This window comes from Hemitrygon akajei, chromosome 26 (genome assembly GCF_048418815.1).
Source record: "Hemitrygon akajei chromosome 26, sHemAka1.3, whole genome shotgun sequence".
Classification (NCBI taxonomy): Eukaryota; Metazoa; Chordata; class Chondrichthyes; order Myliobatiformes; family Dasyatidae; genus Hemitrygon; species Hemitrygon akajei.
Window position 1 is genome coordinate 30,060,457 of NC_133149.1, and position 22,642 is coordinate 30,083,098.

General features: G+C 39.0%; 1 protein-coding gene across 9 annotated transcripts in view; it reads right to left on the reverse strand.

Moving 5' to 3' along the window:
* Positions 1 to 14,756, reverse strand: part of LOC140716827 (galactosylgalactosylxylosylprotein 3-beta-glucuronosyltransferase 1) — a 218,603-nt gene extending 203,847 nt beyond the window's left edge. For 5 of the 9 annotated variants that reach the window (XM_073029766.1, XM_073029764.1, XM_073029765.1 and 2 more), the window contains exon 1: positions 14,431 to 14,755. The gene's annotated coding sequence lies outside the window, so the exon portion shown is untranslated. Of the gene's footprint in view, positions 1 to 6,381; positions 6,510 to 14,430 lie in introns of those variants that run through there. The other 4 variants (XR_012096374.1, XM_073029768.1, XM_073029767.1 and 1 more) reach the window with 4 other exon arrangements.
* Positions 14,757 to 22,642: the final 7,886 nt, after the last annotated feature.

Sequence of the window (22,642 nt, forward strand, 5' to 3'; positions counted from 1 at the left end):
ATGCTTTAATGTAAAAAGAAACTCATCTTGCTGTATCTTTGCATCCTCTTACAGCCTAAAAATCCTTCCAGAACTCTGTGTTCCTTTAACTCTAGTCACCTACACATGTCATACTTCATTCATTCCATAACTGGCTTGTATCGTTCTAGAATCAGTGCTTTACCACCCTTGTTTCCAATGACTCTGTTTCCTGATTTCTATTTCCTTTCTTTCTTCTTTTCCAATCCATTGGATTGGAAAGTCCACATTCACAATAACTGTGAGCTCGGTTTAATTGGCAAGAGGTTTTCGCTTTTTAAATCTTCTTTATTTAGAGATACAGCACAATACTAGGCCCTTTTGACCCAATGAGTGCATGCCTATTATACCTAGGTGACTAAATAAAATACTAATTGGTATATCTTTGGGATGTGGGAAGTAACTGGAACACCCAGAGGAAACACGTGTGATCATGGGGAGAATGTGCATCCTCCTTACGGACAACAACGGAATTGAACCCGGGTTGCTGGTGCTGTAATAGCATTACGCTAACCCGCATGCTGCCAAGCCATCCTCTCTGGTTTTGAGTTCCAGCATCAGCCCCAGTCCTGATATTTCAATATGGTTCTGAGGGAATGCTGTGCATCTGGAGTTGACCTGAAGCCTTATTTGTCCATTGGTCTAATGCAGGGGTCTGCAAACTGGGGTCCATGGATGCCTTGCTTAATGGTATTGGTCCATGGCATAAAAAAGGTTGGGAACTCCTGTTCTAATGTAATCATGGGGTATTGTGTTGTGCAATATTCTGATTCCACAAATTATAGACTCACTTTCAAGGACTCTACAACTCAGGTTCTCAGTATATTTATTTATTTACTTATTCATTATTATTATTATCTGATTTTTTACTGTATTGTACAGTTTCCTTATTTTGCACATTGGTTGTTTGTCTACCTGTTTTGTGTATGGTTTTTCATTGATTCTGTTGTATTTTTTTGTTCTACTACCCTGAGATTCATTTTTTGCAGGCATTAAAAAGAACTAACCCTAACCCTATGTGCGCTTTGATAATAAATTTACTTTGAACTTTGAACCATTGATCCATTCTTAGCCCACTCTTTCAATTTATCCGCACAATTCTCCTTAGTAACATCACACGAATAAAGCTAGTTTCTACAGAGCTGCTGACAAAGCCCATCTCTACCTAACCACTATGACCTTTTTATGATCCCTCTAAACATCATATTGTCTATTATTCCGGAGAAGATGAGTGCACTCCAACTAAATATCACGAAGATCAAAGAGAATTTTGCGCCACTGGATTACAAAGGATGGTGAAATTACAAAGATATATCTGGTTTGCTGAGCTTTCAGACTATATGCTCTGAGTGAGCATCATTGTCTGTTTACAGAAATAATAAGATGGGGTGGGTGAAGTTGTAATACTACTTACTATTCTCCCCTGGGTTTTTTGGAAGTCTTTTTTCAATACTGTCCAATCTCCTTTGAAATTATGAGAGCAACATAAACCTAAGGTGAATTTTCCTGAAGATCTTTTCCACTATTAGCTTGTTTAATTTCATCCTTTCCTTTTGTCTCTTTTGGGAGATTACATAGCTGCAGGAAGGGTAGAGAGAGGAGGAAGGAAGCATTCTACCCTGATGGTGTATCTTTCATGTAGTGGGGCAAGTTTGATGAGTTTCGCACCAGCCTGTCCGTTTTGTGTGTTCTTGTGTATAAACTAAATTAAAATTTTTAATTCCCAGTTGGGGAGAAATGGATTGCTCACTTGTGGTAGTATTATTCTTGTCTTCCTAATTTGGGCACTGAAGGGAATAAATTACATAAACAGTTAACCATTCCCCTGATAGTATTAGGAAGCTTCTGAATGTAGCATATAATAACAGATCTGTAGAACGTGTGTGGCTTTGTGGGCTTTTTAGTTCTTGTCTGTCTTGGCATCAATAAAGGCGTAGTCACGGTTGCAAGGATGAAAAAAGCTATCAGTAGTCATCTCACAAGGATCTCAGCTAGAGTTGTTACTTCAGCAACAGAAGCGTGTGAGCAGGAGCATGGGGAGGGGGAGGTTTGATGGGCTTTGTGGAGGGGAAGGAATTGAAAGCCATTTGGAGAAAAGCCAGTCTACCAAAAAGTCTATTAAGTGACCACAAACAATGGGAAAGGAGGACAGAGCATCTCTTTGTCTGTCTGCAGTTACTTCTGTTTCATCTAAACAAGGACAGACTAGCTTTTCATCACATAACCATTCAGATCGAAGCCTGTTAATAAAACTAAGGGCAGCTACACCTGCTCCACTCTGCAATGAGTGTCCTCTGCTCCAATCCTTTCCATTAACATGCCACTAATTTTGTTTAATATTAAAATGGTACAGCAAGAATCAGACTCTTTCAGTAGGTTCAACACCATTAACAGTAATCCAAAAAAAAAATCCTTTGTTCTTTTATTTTATTTTCCCGCCCAGAGTAATAGGAATGGATAATTATTGTAAAAATTTTGGGTGAGTGGGAACAAATTTTAGATCTGATGCGTAACTTAATCAAAATTAAAAATCTGTGAAGCCCCAGTGAAATGCAAAGTATTTTAGTTACTCTTGACCATCCAGCATTTTAACAATTCTTACGGGAAACAATGATACTTAATTCACAATCCCCATGATGTTTCCTTTGCCCTGCAGTTATCTTCCTTTCTGTTTCTGCTGAAAAATTTGCATAGCCCAAATATCTCTTGGACTGTCCTGATATAATCCATATACTCATCATTATAAAATTCTCATACCTGTGACATTATCAAGATCAGTACAGCAGTTATCGAATCCTAAACTGTCAGAGGATTGTACACCACAAAAAGGGCTCTTTGTCACAGTCGTCCATGCTGATGTGATACATGTTGATGCTAATTCCTTGTGCCAGCATGACCCATATCCGTGAACTCCCATCCTATCCAAGTACCTGTTCAAATGCCTTTTAAATATTGTAATTGTATCTACCTCTACCACTTCCTCTGGCAGCTCATACTATCTACCCATTAAAAAACTTGACCCTCTTGTCTCTTTTAAATTTCTCCCCTCTCACCGTAAACCTTTGGCTCTAGTTTTTGATTATCCACCATAGGTAAAAGACTTTATCTGCTCCATCCATGCCTGGCATAATTTTATAAACCTCCATCAGATCATCTCTTAGTCTCCTATGTTCCAGTGGGAAAAAAGCCAGCCTATCTAATCTTTCCTTATAAGTAAAGCCCAGCTATTCAAAGTAACAGCCGGGTGATTCTCTTCTGCATTTTTCTAATACTAACATATCCTGCAATGTTAGGACCAGAACTATACACGGTAGAAATTTTATATTTCACTCAGCTCCTCTGAACTTAAACTCTTATCTGTGTCTTCCTCATTAATATATGTTAATTCCAATACATATCTGGTTGGTTGCCTCATTCTCCACTCTGTCATTTAAAACTGTGCTACACACAGTAATCCTGTGCTATCCATTATGATACCCAAACCCTAGCACTAATCCTATCCCCAACCTTAACTGTAATTTTCTGTGCTCGCTGACTTGACTGTAGCCTCAATTTTAAATCCCTTCTTGGTCTTATGCTTCTATATATTTGTGATTTACTTCCATTTTCAAATTCTTGGACACAGCAATACAGTTGCTCAGTGGCCTCATCCCTCTCTTAACTCTAATCTTCCTTTGTCACAGCCCTTGCAAGAGGGTAGCTGTCCTCCAATCCTGGCCTCTAGAGCATCTTTGATTTTCATTATCCCCTCACAAGACACTGCCCCTAAATGTTAAGGCCCCCAAATTTCTTTCCTAAGCTATTCTGCTTATATGTCTTGATGTCAACATTTTGTTTCACAAAAGTTTTAAGAAGCATGGTTATGGTCACTATAGTAATACAGAAGCTTCAGTCATTCTTGATACACACCCCTCTGAGCTGACCAATATGCAAAATTAGACTAACTGCATCTGCCTGCACATCATTTATACCCCTCCATTACTTGCCTGTTCACATCCTGTCTAAATGCCTCTTGAATATTGCTATCATACACCTACACGTTTGGCAGAGTGTTCCAAGCATCTACCATTCTCTATGTGAAAAAAACTTTCCTCATATATCCCCTTTAAACTCTTTCCCCTAACTATCAAACTATGCTCTCTACTATTTGACATTTCCATCTAGAGAGAAAAAAAAGTATCTCAATCTCTGCACTTTAAGCCTCTCATAATTTTATATACTTCTATCGAGTTACCCCTAAGCCTCTAATAGTCAAGAGAAAACTATCCAAGTTGGTCCAACCTTTCCTTCACAGTTAAACTTCTATAATCCAGACAACATTCTTGTGAACCTCAAATGCACCCTCCCCAAAGCCTTCAAATCATTCTTCTAATGTGACCATCAGAACTGTACACAGATCTTGGCCCAAAATGTCAACTGTTTATTTCCGTCCATAGATGCTTCCAGACCTGCTGAGTTCCTCTAGCATTTTGTAAGGGTTGCTCTGGATTTGCAGCATCTGCAGAATCTCGTGTGTTTGCATACTGTGCTGAAAATGCCCATATCAAAGTTTATACAGCTGCAATGTGACTTTTATTCTCAATGCCCTGACTGAAGAAGGCAAGCATACTATATGTCTTCTACAGCACTCTATCCATTGGAGTGGTATAATGTTAGATGGAGCACTGTGATAGATCCCACTCCTTTCCAAAGCACTCAAATGGACCCCGTGTCTCTCAAAGTAGCATTCTGATCGACAACACACCACCAGAGACTGAATGCGAAATGTAACATTCTGACAGATAGCATGCATCCTAGTCCAACACTGTGACAGACCCCACACATCTGGGTCAAGCACTCTGATAGATATACACCCATCAGTCTTACACTCTAATAGGTGTTCTTCTTGGAATACGGTCAAAATATTCCTGAATATAGGATCTGAAGTCTTTTCAATGCAGCATCCTACCTTTGACTAACATCATAAATTCCCCAGCAGCACTAAAATCCATTAATAAAATAGATCCGGAGAGTGACTCATGGTTGAATGAACCATTTCTTTCCTGGAGCAATGAGGCTAATTGAATAGTGTCTAGTCCTACCCATGCTGGGATAGATAAGTCACTCTACATCGAGGCTCAAACCTGAATCTTTCTTACTAGATCACTGAATAACCTATTAAAAGAGACAAGGAAAAAATCCACTTATTTATTGTCTTTCATGTCAACAGAAAGTACTTTAAAATCTTGGTATTCTTATAATGAAGGAAGCAAAGAAGTAATGGGAGGATAAGGTAAGAGTTTGCAAATGATAGAAGAGAATAACTAGATCACCTGATTTAGTAATATTGACTAAGAAATAAGGAAGAATTATCCTGTAATTTTTCAAATTAATGGATCTTTCATGCCCTCCCATCAAAAGGGATCTCAGCTTATCCTCTCATATGATAGACAGCACCTCTGGTAATGATGATAATGTAGCGACATCTCAACACTACAATCCAATCCAGATTTTATCAGAGAGACTCTATGGTGACATTTGAAAGCGCCTACGTTGGATTCAGGTAAGTATGTTGCAGACCAAATGGGGACTGGGAGCGCTAAACATCAAATACCTTAATTTTATTGATCAAGAGTTTGGTAACGTGATGCTAAATGATGAAAAACAATCTGTAACCTTTGGGTTAGGGAATCCTAATCCCCTTTTTGAGTCTACTCCGGCTGCTCCGGAATTTGGGTCTATGGACTCAATTTTGTTCAGAATACTGGTGCTTGACTTTATTGTTCGCATTATCTGTGGGTTTTTTCCCCTCTTTCTCAGTGCATTGGGTGTGGCTTTTTTTAAGTGGGTTCCTTCCTTCAGGTTACTTGCTTTTTCGCTGCCTGTCAGCAGACAAATCTTAAGACTGTATAATTTACACATACATTGACAATAAATGTACTTTGAATCCTTTGTGTGGAGCTATCACCCAAAAGAACAATGATAATTTTCTAAGACTAACACAGAAAATCACTGGCTGTGACAGGGATGTAAACAGTTATGTATTGATATAATTAACCATACCTACTGTATAAAGTGCCTGCATACGGTGGGAACCATGTCTTTGAATTCCTTTCTGCTCTGCTGGAGTGTTCACCCTCTGATTCTAATTTGCTTGAGACATACAATACACTTGACCAGTTCTTGTCTAATATAACCAACTTGTTGATACATTTACAAAACGTCATCCTCCTTGTTCCAAAGTGAATAAAGCCATACATTAAGTTAAAACATCACCTGAAAATTTATGTATAAGTTGTGGAAACCAGGGGCTACAATTGTACATTTTATAAGATGCATTTTTGGTTAAATAAACAATGAAGATATTAGAACAGAACTACTTACAAAGTTGAGCTGGTAAAGCAGAGCATTAATTTTAGTGCTTGGACCAAATACTGAAGGCAGCTCTTTATTTTCTTTCTGAAGCCAAAGCAAAACTTAGAATAAAGGGATTTCTGAGTCCTGTCATGGTCTCTTCGACAAAATTCACCGCACGTCACTGTGAGCTTTCTGCTCCGTACGGCCACTTGAAATTCTGCTTGGAGATGGAATTCTGCAGCTCGAAGTGCTCTTTGTTCTAATATGGGGCTCGGCTAAATTCTACATTATCATTAATTCAGTAGTGAAGCAGCGTAAACTCCCACAGGAATATTTTCAGATCCCCGTGTATTACATTTCGTGGCAATATCCTTTCCTTTCTGCAAAGTAGCTTTGTGTTGCAGTATGCTACACTCAATCTGTCAGAAGTTTGCAATAAAACATTGAAATGAGGTCTGGTTTTCAGTTTTTGGTTACATCAGTGAGTAGTAGCAGCTACTTCTTAATGTTATATTGCTCAATATTTTACCTATATTTCTTGTGCACATTTCATATTATTTTTTAAAGAGCTTTAAGTTAAAATTTAAGGAATATCTTTTAAAGTAATTGAACTTATTAAACTATTTTAATATTAAAACAAAGAGGATGAATTCTCTCTCCACTTCGAGTGACATAAGCAGGAAATATTTACAATTTAGTTACAAATACCCTTCTCACAAAAAAAAAGATCTGTGAAGTGTGAATGGCATTGGAATTATGAAGCCAACTTATATATTCTACATTTCTTTCCAGTTTTGTTCTACTTATGTTCCTGCTGGTCAAAACATTAAAACATCTCCTGGAATACAGACTTATAGATAAGCCAAGAAAAAAATGCACCTTTTACATCATTTCTAAAACATCGCATTGGTTTGTGCAGCATATGAGGTAGCTTTTAAGTGTTGTCACTGCTGTAATGTATGAAATGTGACTGGCATTTTGCTGACAGCAATATAATAGATATATCAACTGACCTTACAGAAAAACTGATAAAGTTAGAGCTGGATACCAAGCTAACACCCCTACTATACTTCAGAACAAATTTGTTTCCATCTCCTGGAGGGAGAAAGAGAGAGTTAATGTAACTTTAGTTTAATGTTTCATTAAGACATCAGGTACTTTCTTGGTACTACATTGGAGTATCAGCCTAACAGGGCGGCATAGTAGCGTAGTGGTTAGCACAATGCTTTACAGTACAGGTGACCTGGGTTCAATTCCCGCTGCTGCACTGTAAGCGCATGAAATGTTTGGGTTTCCTCCCCCACCCCAAAGACGTTCCAGTTAGTAGGTTAATTGGCCATTGTAAATTGTCCTTTGATTAGGATTAAAACTGAGGAATTGCTGGGCAGTACAGCTCAAAAGGCCAGAAAGGCATATTCAGTGCTGTATCTCAATAAATAAATAAACAAACAATCTTGAATGGAATTCCAACCCAGAAGCTCCTATTTTTTCATGTAATCCATCCATGTTCTTTCCTAAAAAGTAAAGCCTGGATGTATCTGACATCAATGGGGGCAGAAATTCAATTTCAAATATCAAAAGCAGAAAGAACGGTTAAAACATAAAAAGACTTGCATTCATATATCAGCTTTTATGACCTCAAGACTTCTGAAAGTGCTTTATATCTAATGAATACTTTAGAAGATTAGTCACCATTGAATGTAGTGCTAAGATTGATTAGACATTTTTCACTAATATTGCCAATTATAATTATTAGGTCAAAGCTTGCTGTCACCTTCCAGATCTCTGCGATTATTTTTCTTGTCAGAGACATCACATGGATGAAAAGAAAGATGGATTGTAAGACAATTCTAGAAGTAGTGAAGCAAGAAGATAGGAAAAGCCATGGTTCATTCCTTTAATCTGGTTTCTGCTTGAGTTACAGCACTGAGGGAGTTCTTACCAAAGTCACAAATTGCAATCTGTGTGACTGAGACAGTAGGAAGCCATCTGGTATCACCCTCGTCAGGCTGTCTGTACCATTTTTTTTCACATGAATATGAAGGTGTGGTAAACTATGTATACCTGTCTGGACATGCCCCTCTGCTGACTGCTCCTGTGGCTCCTCCCACAGACCCCTGTATAAAGGCGATTGGAGTCACTGCTCCTCCCTCAGTCTCCAAGATGTCGTGGTCACGTTTACAGCTAATAAAAGCCTATCTTTTGCCTCCCGTCTCCGAGAGTTATTGATGGTGCGTCAGAAGGGAATGGAGAGATAGAGACAATATACAGGAGGAGGACATTAGTATAAATGGGTATCAAGATCAGGACATCGTAGTCTGAACGGTCCGTCCAATGATATGATCCATGTTCTAAGATCAATGACCATATTATCTTTGTCAAATGCTTTCCCCCTGTTGTCTATATTCACCTGGTTCCATCCTTCACTATCTGGATTACAGTCCGTCAAAAATTTGCAATGGCTTCTCTTCTCATCCCTTATCACTTCTTGGAATTTTTCAAGAATCAATATATGAGTTTCTCCTCTTTCTCGTTATAAAGATCTGAAACAGCTTCTAAATACATGCTGACAAAACGTGGCTCTACTGCACGGCCATCCCCTTGACCACAACATTGCCACTTTATTGATGCATAATGTCCCTGACACCCATTGTTGAATGATTAAGTGTTTCCTCCCAATTAAGTAATGGAGAGAGATAAATATTGTCTATGGCCCACTATCCTATTTCTTGGCAAATGTCTGATGTACTAAATTGTTTTACTTTTACTCCTGAAATGAGGTTTTTGCACACATTTGGTCCTATGATTAGGACACCATGTTGAGCCTTGATTATTCCATTGCACTCCTGGCCAGCCTCTGACCTTCTATCACTATCAACAGTAATTCACCCATTTCATAGCACGTCCATTGTTTGCTGGCTCTTTGTTGAGTAATGCCTTGATTTAAAAATTCTCAGACATAAAACCTCGGTGAGGCCAAATTTGGCATATAGTGTGCAGTTCTGTTCACCTACGTACACAAAAGATATTAATAAGATTGAAAGAGTGCAGTAAAAATTTACAAGGATGTTGCTGGGACTTGAGGGCCTGAATTATAGGGAAACATTGACTAGGTTGGGACTTTATTCCCTGGAGCATAGGAGAATGAGGGGAGATTTAATAATGGTATTCAAAATTATGAGGGCTACAGAAAGGGTAAATGTAAGCAGTCATCCAGTAATGTCTACTTTTCCACCTTGAATTATGAGATGTACAATTCTCAGCCTCTGCTCCCTTTGCTAGTATGACCAGTTTTATTCTCATATCAAACTGACTTTTAAGGAGAAAAAATTCCAATTTCTGAATATTTCTAGGTGTTACGAAGTCCCAAGTGATTTAAATCTCTCCCTCAGTAGCTCCTAACTTATCGTTGACTCAGAACCATATCACGACAAAGGGGAAGTTGAATATAACCACTTAGCCTCTGTATGGCTGTAGTCTCAGCATGATCTCCACCAATCCATTATTTCTTGAAATAACGAGTTAGAGACCTCACTGGCAAGGCCAGCGATAATTGGCCTTAGAGCATCTATGGAGGGAAATATGCAGCCAACGTTCCTGATCCTGATCCTGATCAAGGGTCTTGGTCTGAAATGTTGACTTTATTGTCTCTGAAGATGCTGTCTGACCTGCTGAGCTCCTCCAGCATTGTGTGTGTGTTGCCTAAGATTTCCAGCATCTGCAGAATCTCTTGTCTCTAACTGCAGAATTGAATGTTTTACCAGGCTATTTCAACCATGCTAGTAGGTATTGAATCGAATGCATCCCACACCAGATAAGGCAGCATTCATTATCTGATGGCGATGATTAAAATTGATGAGTTTCTACAATCACTATTACGGATTCTAGCTAATTATTTAATTAACTGAGTTAAAATTCCACAGTTTCAAATTCTGGGATTTGAACTCTCACAATGGATTAATAGCCTAGGTCTCTAGATATCAGACTAGTAACTTAATCATTATGCTATCATGCCCACTGCAGACTAGATATTAAAAAATGCCATACATCCTGAAAGGAAACCCGGTGAAGAATGCAAATTTGATACTCCTTTGCTTAACTGTACAAATGGTCGCAGATAGGCACTTGACTCTGCCACATGAAGGTCACCATCTGAAACTGAAGACTAAATGGAATTTGTTTGGTTTGATTGTCGCGATATGCTTAGACAAAGCAAGCCTGCTCAAACAGAGCAGCAGGAAGCGAGGAATTGCTTCATCATTGGGAATGCACAGGAAGGAGCATTTGGGGTAGAGAGACATGTCAGTTCACCTCATTGTCTCGACAGTCTCTCACATCACCCAACTCCTGATTCTAGTGAAAGACATCACACTCTTGTTGAAAGAAGGTGCTCAATGGCAAAGCAGTAAATGGATGAAATCTGGAGATTAAAAATGAGGAGAAAATAAATTTACAATGGACGGAAGCAGGATTGTACAGTAAATTATTCTATTAACTCCATTACACAATCTAAAACTAAATAGAACTGCCAGAAGCAATCAAAACCTTATGCCAAGCAAATTATCATTACAAATTAAATAGCTTGCAAATCAGATCTTGCAAAAATGGAGCCAGCCCCATTTCTTACTTTATCAGTAATTTATTGAAATATATTGGTACAATGCATTAATAGTAAAGGTAGCCAATAAACTACTGAACATATTAAAAAAGCATTGCTGAATATTTTGTTAATTAAATGCAAGTTTTACTGAGATTTTCACTGATTCCAGTTAAATGCTTGTTCAGAAATGTGCAGTGGAAAATCAACAAAGATTTCTGTACCTCCTCTCTTTGCAGTGCATCCATTTAAAAGTGTCTCATAGTTAATTAAGGATGGATCTGGGCTCAGACTGCGTCCCTCCCATGACTCATTGACTTATGAATATATAGGGAATGAAACTAATCAATATTGCAATTTCTAAAACATACTGAAGTAGACCTTAGGGTGACTTTACAACTTTCCCAGTGCTCCTTTCCATTGATGTTAAAAGGAACAATGTAAAAGGAACTCTAAATTGCCAGCAAATCAGCCCATTGTGTACTCCTGGTATTGATCAATGTTCCCTTGCAGTGTGGGTGCATATGCCAAGTAAGTCTACCTGGGTGAAGTATTGGGTTCCTCTTTCCTCACGAGGCTGGGGACAGCATATACTAACAGCTCCATAAGAAGAAAATAACATCAGAGTGTAAGGCTTAGTAAGGAATATGATGAAAGAAAGTATGGTAAAATATGCTACATTAAGGACATTAACATGAAATGGGAAATTAATGGATAGGATATGGGGTAGCAATGGAAACTAGAATTAAGTTAATAACATTCTTCAAGCCAAGATTTAAATCTATGACTTGATGAACTTAGGATCAGTCAACAGTTTATGTAATTTCATTAATTTCCAGTATTAACAAGATGCCACATTGTGTGTATGAGTATATTACTTGGCTTGCTAGAATTGCAACAATGCAACAAAATAACAAATTGATCACTGGATTCTTTCCACAAATTCCTAAGAAAAATAAGATGAAATGCCATTATGATGCTTGTACACTTACAGCAGAAGATTTGTTTGAATAACTCATCTGTTCATAGTTAACAATTATAACAATTTATAGTACTGGGATGTCCAGATAGTAAATATTGTCTCACGTGTAAGTTATTTTAGTCTGAATTTATTCCTTCTTTCCATGTAAACTAACAGTACCCTCTTCACTAATAATACACTTAAAAAGATAACTAAGTAAAATTAGGAGAACTAATCTTCACATGATAATATCTCTGAACTAAGTTTAACTTGGATAGATTAATTTTCTTCTGGCACCTTCCCCCTTCCATTTCAGTACTGAAGAAGGGTCTCGGCTTGAAATGTCGATTCTTTATTCGTTTCTATAAATGCTGCCTGAACTGCTGAGTTCCTCCAGCATTTTATGTATGTTGCTTTGGATTGCAATTATCTGCAGATTTACTCATGTTTATTCTTTTCCTTCTGTTTAAACTATTAAATATTTTCAACAATTTATAAGCTGTATTTGCAATCCTATTATCAACTGCAGATATAAAGATTCTTGCATCTCTTGAGTTCCTGACATAAAAGCATGATGCATTTATATCAACATCTCACTCGGCTGCTTGTTCATTTATGTACGCCGATGGTTTGTTCATTTCCATACATGCTGCCTGACCTGCTGAGTTCCTCCAGCATTTTGTCTGTGTTGCTCTGGATTTCCAGCATCTGCAGAATCTCTTGTGTTTCTGTCAGATGTGTTTTATTCTTTACCAATCCGTGTATTTTGTGAAAATATTATGCAGATTAAGTATAGTTTGGTAAGAAATGACTTGCAACCAGTTGCTTTATGAAAGGCTCATCAAGGATGAAGCAAACTTTCACTATTACTTCTTATAAAAGTAGCTTCCATTGTAAAAATAACTCATTATAACTTCAGGTGTATGTTAATCACCAAACAAAAATAAAATGCTTACTCTGGACAAAATACACACTGCATAATAGCTGCTTGTGTGAGGATAGTTGTCCGAAATCTCTAGTAGAAAGACAATATTGTTTTAGCTGCTATGAATCTCAGTAGTTATTAAATATTGTTGAAGACTCTTACGTATGTATCTTCCTACCTATTTATATACTTCTCAATCAACTTTCAGCGAAGAAAATACCAGATGAGTGTCAAGCCGTTGCTTATTCATCCATACCTTATACTAACAAAAGAATACCTTTATCGCTTGGACAATATTCAGCGTGCAAATGAGTTATGTATACCATTTTTAAAAAATCAGTGGAATGATTGATACCTTATGTGTCCTGCTATCACACACAAACATTCAAGAGGGGAAGTTGAACCTTTGGGAAGTCCTACTGCTGCACTGAAATGATCAAGATGCAGCAAAATCCAGCGAACAGATATCCAACCCTGAATTGAACTAAGATGACAGCTGCCCATAATGACTTCATTATACCACATATCAGGTCAAGGCTGAAAATTGTGGTGCTGGCTACTAGCAATTAAGGCGATCCAGATGCTTTGCACCCTCAAGCCATAATATATCTCAATCACCGCTCTAATCTGTTAACGATGCGGATGCTTTGAAGCGACTGAATGCATTCATTCCTCAATAAAAGTGTTAAGCAAAACAGATGCTGAAAACCTTCAAAATAAAACTGACAATTCTGGATCCTTTTTGAAACAAAGGAAAAAAAAGCACAGAGTCATCTGGCTGCAGGTAATTTCCAAATTGATCTAAATGCATTTTGGAAAGTTGCAGTGGAAAATATGGTGCTGAAAAGGTTAAATCTGCTGGTAATTATTTCACTCCGTCTTGAGAAAGGCTTTTAATGTAGAGAAGATATAAAACAATAAGTCAAAGATATTTGGTGCTGGCAACTTGAGTATTTGTGAGTACAGCACGAGGAAACCATGGTAAATCCCTTGCTGCCCATTAAAATCAGCTAATAGAAAGGATCTCCAGCTGAAAGGAAGCTCTTGTTTTCAGTCAGTGTGCCATTCCATTCCAAACAAGACACTGCGGTCCATATTGAAGCTTAATTCTCAGAACATTTCAAGTTTGGAATCCTACATGAAAACTAGGAATAGTGGAATTAGCACTTGTTTCAGTGCTTTGTCTAAAAGAAGTGCCGGGATATCTTAACCATTTAATACCTCCAAGTAGTATTTTTCCACTGTGAAGCATTATTTGGAATCAGAGCGTTCCCCAACACCACCTCCCCCCATTAATTTTTCTTTGTTCTTTATTAAGGAACCCAGTTACTTTACAAGAGATCTTAATATGAAAAATCTAGCAAAGGAACATTTCCTGCTTAGAAATAAATATCAGAAATAGGCATTTTGTCCTCAAAGAGTTAAGGATTAGCGATAAGTCTATTTGCACAAAATACATATCTGTGGTAATATATACAGCAGACATTTGACTGAAAGACTTATTTAAGCATCTAATAGCACTGCTCTAAAGCTAGACAAGGAGCCACAAAAACGGTAAACAAATCATGCAGACTTTGAAAGAGATTGAGGTACCTTAGGTCTGGAGAGTGAATGATCTGAGATTCCCACCACATGCTGTTAGCTGACTTCCATTCAGTCATAATCCTTTCTTTAAGCACAGAAACAGAATTCAAAGCATCCCTTTATCTAATCCTGCAGCTGCTGTCAGTCCCCCAAGTTAATGCAGCCCATGAAAAACAGCTCTACATAAACCCAACCAACCTACAGCTCCTTCAAGCCAGCTCTGCAAATGAGTCTGCCCAGTAGCAGCAAAATGATCTGAAGCGTGGAGTAACATCTGTGTGTTTTTGAATAGAGAAGCTAGTCCTGGTACCCTGAGAGCCCACCCCCATGGGGGCATGGGACTTGTACTGCGAATGGCCCGTACCACAAGATAAAGCTACCCAGGGTGGGTTACGAGTACCCTCACAATAACAGCTGCATGCAAATCAGCGAAGTCTTTCTCAATTATCCCCGAGAAAGAATGGTTCCTGCCACCTAACAGGAAATAGTCCAGCTAGTTGCAATATAAATCCACAGAATGTGCTTCATTCTTGTAGAAGCAACAATGAGATATCTGATGCTGTTGTTTAACTGAACATTAATGCTTTTGAAATATTTTAAAATAACTGAATATGAAGATAAATTGAAAATATACACATGCTTTATGCATGCAATTGCTTTTGATGCTTAGGTACAAAATACATGGATACAGAGATTCTACATTAGCTGTAACAACATATAAAATTTGAACATTACGAGTGCTCACAGTGCCATAGATGAGCTTGATTCACACTTTAAGATCGTAAAACTTAAACTCCAATAGATCTGGTAATCCCAGCATTTCTCTTTAGTGTCTCCCTCGCCCTCGCTTTCTCTCTCTCTGCCTCACGGATAGAATTGATTCAGTACTTTTTCTTACGAGTCATTAAAATTTAATTCAATTTTCTTCTTTTTGTTCATGAAGTTGCTGATTTAAAAATGGCAACAATCCCTGATATGATCTGCATCATTCATCTCTGGTAATCTGGATAATGATGTGTATAGCAAAGTATGTATATGCGAGTCAGTATGAGAGAAAGCAAATTGGTATGTGTTTATGTGGCAATGCGAGAAGTTTAAGACACAAAGGAGTATCCCACCTGAGTCCAGTCTATGGTTGATCAACACACGTATTCCGGCCAGCAGGGGTCATTGGATAGTGTTCTGTACAGAAACCCTAATGAATTATCTCCAGACTAGTGTGCTGAAACTGAATGTAATAGTCTGTCTTATTTGCTTAATACAAGTGCAAGGCAACTGGGGATTGAACCGAGAAGGGGTTTGGTCTTAAAGGTTCAGTTACAAATCAGGCAATGGAAATGATTTGTCAATATTCGTGCTGATTGTTCTTTAATTAAGTTTGGCTATTTGATGTTTGTAGCATTGTCATTACGGTGTGCAGCACCCTGTTGGAAATATGCAAGAGTCCAATAATCTATAAGTCAGCCACCTCCAAGAATGAAACTATATTTCTGCATCATGATTCAGTCTAATGGAGAATAATACCACCTTTGTCTCATATTATGACCCAGAAAAGTGTTCTTGTATTTATAGATGGAATAATGAATACAAATACTTGAAGCAGACGATGAACCTGCGTAGAACATTGATGGTTATGTGTCTAGATTTGTACACCCTTTTGTAGGAAGGACAATGAAGCCTTGAAAAAGCCACAGCATGGATTAATTAAGATAATATCGGGAATAAGAGGATATCGTTATGATGAGAGATTTGAATAAGTAGAGTGCTAGTGGTTCCGGGAAGGTGAAGGGGATTTTAGCAAAGTCATTCAAAGTTATGAGAGGCTACATCGTGAAAGATTATTTGTGGTGTTTGGTAAATACTCCAGTGTTAATAGACTCAGAAAGGAGGATCGAATAATTTTTTTTGACATAGGTAGCTTTGAAAAAATATAATAACTGGCTGATGAAGTCATGACAAATGTATTTGACAATGTGTGACAAATGTGTGAGTGAATAATGTAAGTGTCTGAAAAAGAGAAAGGTATAAGGAGAAGTAATCTAAAATTTGACGAGCAAGTTTGTGAATGATACAAGAATTGATAGTGTTATACTGTAGATGATATGGAAATCTGTGTGGAGCATTTGATGCCTCAGCAAGGATCTGGACCCATTGCAATTCGCCTATTGCCATAATAGGTCAACAGCAGATGCAATCTCAATGGCTCTTCACATGGCTTTAAACCATCTGGACAACAAACACCATCTATAAATTTGGCGATGATGCAGCCATTGTTGGTTGAATGTCAGATGGAGATGAGAGGGTGTACAGAAGCAGGATGTGCTACCTAGTGGAGTGGTGTCGCAGCAACAACCTGGCACTCAATGTCAGTAAGACGAGAGAGCTGATTGCGGACTTCAGGAAGGGTTAGATGAAGGAACACATACCAGTCCTCATAGAGGGATCAGAAGTGCAGAGAGTGAGCAGTTTCAAGTTCCTGGGGGTCAAGATTTCTGAGGACCTAAACTGGTCCCAACATATCAACCCAGTTATAAAGAAGGCAAGACAGTGACTATACTTCATTAGGAGTTTGAAGAGATTTGGTATGTCAACAAATACATTCAAAAACTTCTATTGTTGTACTGTGGACATCACTGATTGGTATGGGGAGGGGCTACTGCACAGGACTGAAAGAAGCTGCAGAGGGTTGTAAATCTAGTTGGCTCCATCTTGGGTACTAGCCTACAAAGCACCCAGGACATCTTCAAGAAGCGGTATCTCAGAAAGGCAGCGTCCATTATTAAGGACCCCCAGCACCCAGGGCATGCCCTTTTCTCACTGTTACCATCAAGTAGGAGGTACAGAAGCCTGAAGGCACACACTCAGTGATTCGGGAACAGCTTCTTCCCTTCTGCCATCCGATTCCTAAATGGACATTGATCCCGTGAACAGTACCTCACTTTTTTAATATATATTATTTCTGTTTTTGCATGATTTTTAATCTATTCAGTATATGTATACTGCAATTTATCTATTCATTCATTCATTCATTCATCCATTTATTTATTTATTTATTTATTTATTTATTTATTATTTTTCTTCTAGATTATGTATTGCATTGAACTGCCACTTCTAAGTTAACAAATTTCACAACTCATGTCGGTGATAATAAATCTGATTCTGTGGAATTTAACCTGACAAAGGTCAAGCCATGCACTTTGGGAAATCAGAAAGGGGTAGAACACATTTCTCAGGGTCGAGATGTCTAATACTAGAGGGTATACATTTCCTTTAATGTGAGGGGGGGAGTTCAAAGGTGGCATGCAGGGCAGTTTTTGTTTTACACATGGAGAGTGCTGGGTACCTCGAATACACTGCCAAGTGTGTGATGGACACAGATATGTAAGGGCATCTTAGATAGGCACATGAATATGCAGAGAATGGAGGGATATTGAACATGTGCAGGAAGAAGAGATGGGCCAAAGGGTTTGTTCTTGTCCTGTACTGTTCTATATTCTATCTTTATAAATGGTTGATAAATAAAGAGACCTGGGGGTTCAATCCATAGCTCCCTGAAAGTGGTAACACCATTGGATAGGATGATGAAGAAGGCATATGGCATGTTAACTGTAGTAGATCAGGATGTAAGAGTTGGAGTGCAATGTTGCAATTTGACGGAACACTTGTGAGACCACACTTATGTGTACAGGTCTGATTGTCACATTCCAGTAATGGTGTAATTGTACCAGAGTGGAGAGAAGATTTACCAGGATAGATAGATAGATACTTTATTCATCCCCATGGGGAAATTCAACATTTTTTCCAATGTCCCATACACTTGTTGTAGCAAAAACTCATTACATACAATACTTAACTCAGTAATAATATGATATGCATCTAAATCACTAACTCAAAAAGCATTAATAATAGCTTTAAAAAAGTTCTTAAGTCCTGGCAGTTGAATTGTAAAGCCTAATGGCATTGGGGAGTATTGACCTCTTCATCCTGTCTGAGGAGCATTGCATCAACAGTAACCTGTCGCTGAAACTGCTTCTCTGTCTCTGGATGGTGCTATGTAGAGGATGTTCAGGGTTTTCCATAATTGACCGTAGCCTACTCAGCACCCTTCGCTCAGCTACCGATGTTAAACTCTCCAGTACTTTGCCCATGACAGAGCCCGCCTTCCTTATCAGCTTATTAAGACGTGAGGCGTCCTTCTTCTTAATGCTTCCTCCCCAACACGCCACCACAAAGAAGAGGGCGCTCTCAACAACTGACCTATAGAACATCTTCAGCATCTCACTGCAGACATTGAATGACGCCAACCTTCTAAGGAAGTACAGTCGACTCTGTGCCTTCCTGCACAAGGCATCTGTGTTGGCAGTCCAGTCTAGCTTCTCGTCCAACTGTACTCCCAGATACTTGTAGGTCTTAACCTGCTCCACACATTCTCCATTAATGATCACTGGCTCCATATGAGGCCTAGATCTCCTAAAGTCCACCACCATCTCCTTGGTCTTGGTGACATTGAGACGCAGGTAGTTTGAGTTGCACCATATCACAAAGTCCTGTATCAGTTTCCTATACTCCTCCTCCTGTCCATTCCTGACACACCCCACTATGGCCGTGTCATCAGCGAACTTCTGCACATGGCAGGACTCCGAGTTATATTGGAAGTCAGATGTGTACAGGGTGAACAGGACCGGAGAGAGTACGGTTCCCTGTGGCGCTCCTGTGCTTCCAGGATTAAGGTCCTTCATTATGGGAGCAGATTGGATAAAAAGGGCTTGTTCTCTCTTGAGGGGAAGAGGATAAGGGGTGATTTTACTTAAGATTGCACAGAAAAGGCTCAGCTAAAGATGATTGCCAAAAGCAAGTAGCTTGAAGGTGGGAGGTAAGTAGATTTAAAGAGAGTCTTAAGGGTATGCAAGAGAGTGGTTGATATCTTGAACATGCTGCCAGAGGAGGTGGTGGAATCAGATGCAATCACTACAAACCTTCACGTCTACCTTTCTGCTATGTGCAGCAAAGTGCACTTCACATTTGCCCACATTATATTACATAGAAACATAGAAAACCCACAGCACAATACAGGCCCTTCAGCCCACAATGCTGTGCTGACCATATACTTACTTTAGAAATTACCTAGGGTTACCCATAGCCCCCTATTTTTCTAAGCTCAATGTACCTATCCAGGAGTTTCTTAAAGACCCTATTGTATCCGCAAATATATTGTATTACATCTGCCATGTTCTTGTTCATTCACTCAACATTACCCCAACATCTGTCATCCATTTATATTATGCAAATGACACTTGTGTTTGTGCACATTTGGAGGCTGAACACTAAATCATCATTATTTGCTTGACTGAAGTGTACACCTGACAGCTAGCCAACCTATAGCCAAAATAATGAAGAAGAACCACTTCAAAGTTCAAAGTTCAAAATAAAGGGGGGATCATTGCTTGCTGCCGCTTAGGAGCAGGAGAGAAGGGAGCTGGTGGGGGGGCGAGTACTTTGGGGTTGTAACGTTTAACTGTCATTCATTCTTTGGGGCAATCCTCTGTTTTCTTGGATGGTTGCGAAGTAAAAGCGTTTCAGGATGTATATTGTATATATTTCTCTGGCATTAAATGTACCTTTGAAAACTTTGAAATTATTGCATTACAGCAGCAATATTTAAAAACACACTCAGCAATAATAATAAATAAAATAAGAATAACTAATAATAGAGTACAGAATAATAATATACAAAATAATAATTTACCAATGTGCAATACTGTGCAATAATAATGTATGGAATAATAACACAGAGACTATTGTACTATGATGTGTGTACTCCCGTCACACAGAGATGAACTGTTGTACAGTATATGCTCATTCCATTTGGTAGGAAAGGTTTTCTGTAATGATCCTTGTCACAGCGGAGCTGAATGAGTCTGTTCGAAAGGTTTCTCTGCTGCTTATTCAGTAGGTCATGGAGAGGATGTGCCTGTTTGTCCATAATGGATAACAGTTTGTTTAGTGACCTCCTCTCCACCACTAACTCAAAAGAGTCCTGGTTGTAGCCAAGGATGGATCCAGCCTTTCTGATGAGTTTATTTAGTCTTTTTGCATCACCAGCACGGATGCTGCTTCCCCTACATAAAGCCGCAAAGAAGATCGCACTCACTACAACAGTCTGGTAGAAGATCTCCAAAATCCTGCTGTACAAATTGAAGGATCTCAGCTTCCTTAGAAAATACAGTCTGCTCATCCCCTTCTTGTAAACAGCCAAGTACTCCTCCACCACTGCAGCTTCTTCTCCCAGGATGTATACGGGAGTCGTCACAGTCCTCTTCATCTCAAACTCAATCACCATCTCGTTGGTTTTGTCCGCATTCAGGAGCAGGTGATTCCTCTCTCACCACTCCACGAACTTGTCCACCAGTCCTCTGTACTCTGACTCCTGCCCGTCTCTGATACACCCAACCACCACAGAATCATCAGAGAACTTTAGCAAGTGACAAGACTCAGGTTTGTACTGAAAGTCTGTGGTGTACCGTGTGAACAGAAACGGAAACAGAACAGTCCCCTGTGGAGCTCCAGTGCCACTCAACCACCATCTCAGACAGAGAACTACGCACCTGGTCAAACTGGGGTCTATCTGTCAGGTAGTCAGTAATCCAGGAGATAGTGGATTTGTCTATGCCCATCCTTTGTGGGATATATAATAGAATATATTATGGAATAGTAACTATAATAGAATCAATGAAGGACTGCCTAACTTGCACATTGCAACCAAAGTGCAGAGGATAATGAACTGTGCAAATACAAAAGAAAGAAATAATAATAATGCATAAGGAAGCAATAAATATTGAGAACATGAGATGAAGAGTCCTTGAAAGTAACTGTAGGAGCATCTCCATCAGTTGTAGGAACATTTCAATAATGGGGCAAGTGAAGTTGAGTGAAGTTATTACTTTTGGTTCAACAGCCTGATGGTTGTGGGGTAATAACTGCTCCTGTACCTGGTGGTGTGAGTTCTGAGGCTCCTGTCCTTCTACCTGATGGTAGTAGCAAGAAGAGAGCATGTCCTGGGTAGTAGGTGACCCTGATGATAGATACTCTTTTCCTGTGACAGCGTTTCATGTAGATCTGCTCAGTGGTGATAAAGGTTTTACCCCTGATGGACTGGGCTGTATCCACTACTTATTGTAGGATTTTCTATTCAAGGGCACTAGTGTTTCCATACCAGGCTGTGATGCAAGCCAGTCAATACACTCTCTACCCCACGTCTATAAAAGTTTCTCAAAGTTTTAGATGTCATGCCAAATCTCCGCAAACTGCTAAGGAAGGACAGGTGCTGCCATGCTTTCTTCATAATTGCCCTTAATTGCTGGGCCCAGAACAGGTCCTCTGAAATGATAACACCAAGGAACTTAAAGTTGCTGACCCTCTCCATCTCCGATCCTCCAATGAGGACTGGCCCTTGGACCTCTGGTTTCCTTCTCCTGAAGTCACTAATCTGCTCCTTGGTCTTGCTGACATTGGGTTGTTATTGTAAGAGGTTATAAACACTTATAATGTTGCCCCAAAATTATTGGTAGGATACCCAAACCGATGTCAATGTTGCCTCCCAGACCAATAACCCTAGCACTGAGGCTCTAATCCTGCTCAACCAGCTACCAGACTCCAGAAGCAAGCATCCTACTCTGAGCTTAGTCACAGCAAGAGGTTTTCCAAGACAGAGTGGGTGCTTTAAGGCTGTCCTCAAAATCTCCTTGAGAAAGAGAATTAGTTGCAGGGAAAGTAAGTGGGGAAATGGATCTGATGGGAACACCCTAAAATCATTATCTTTGTGGGCAACATGGTCTCCTATTTAAGAAAAGTCAAAAAATAAATTTGAGAAAAAATACAACATCCCTGTGCCACACAATGCTCATGTAAGATTCGATGTGCTGTGTTTTAAGGCCTGCAGTGTACAACAGCTGCTCTCTGGATAGATTACATCAAAATTTATATCAAAACTTCAGGGAAGTTTCTCTCAAGCCAGCTGTTGGCTTGCCTTTGTGCAGAAAACACAGCACAGAGAAAAGCTGTATACATTGCTCAAGTCCTTCCATTAAAAAATGTTTTAAAAAATTACCAGCTCTCTTAGTAGGAAATGATACTTATACTAACCTCTAGATGAACTCAGCAATTCAGGCAGCATTTATGGAGCAAAATGGACAGTTGGTGTTTTGGGTTGAGCCCCTTTATT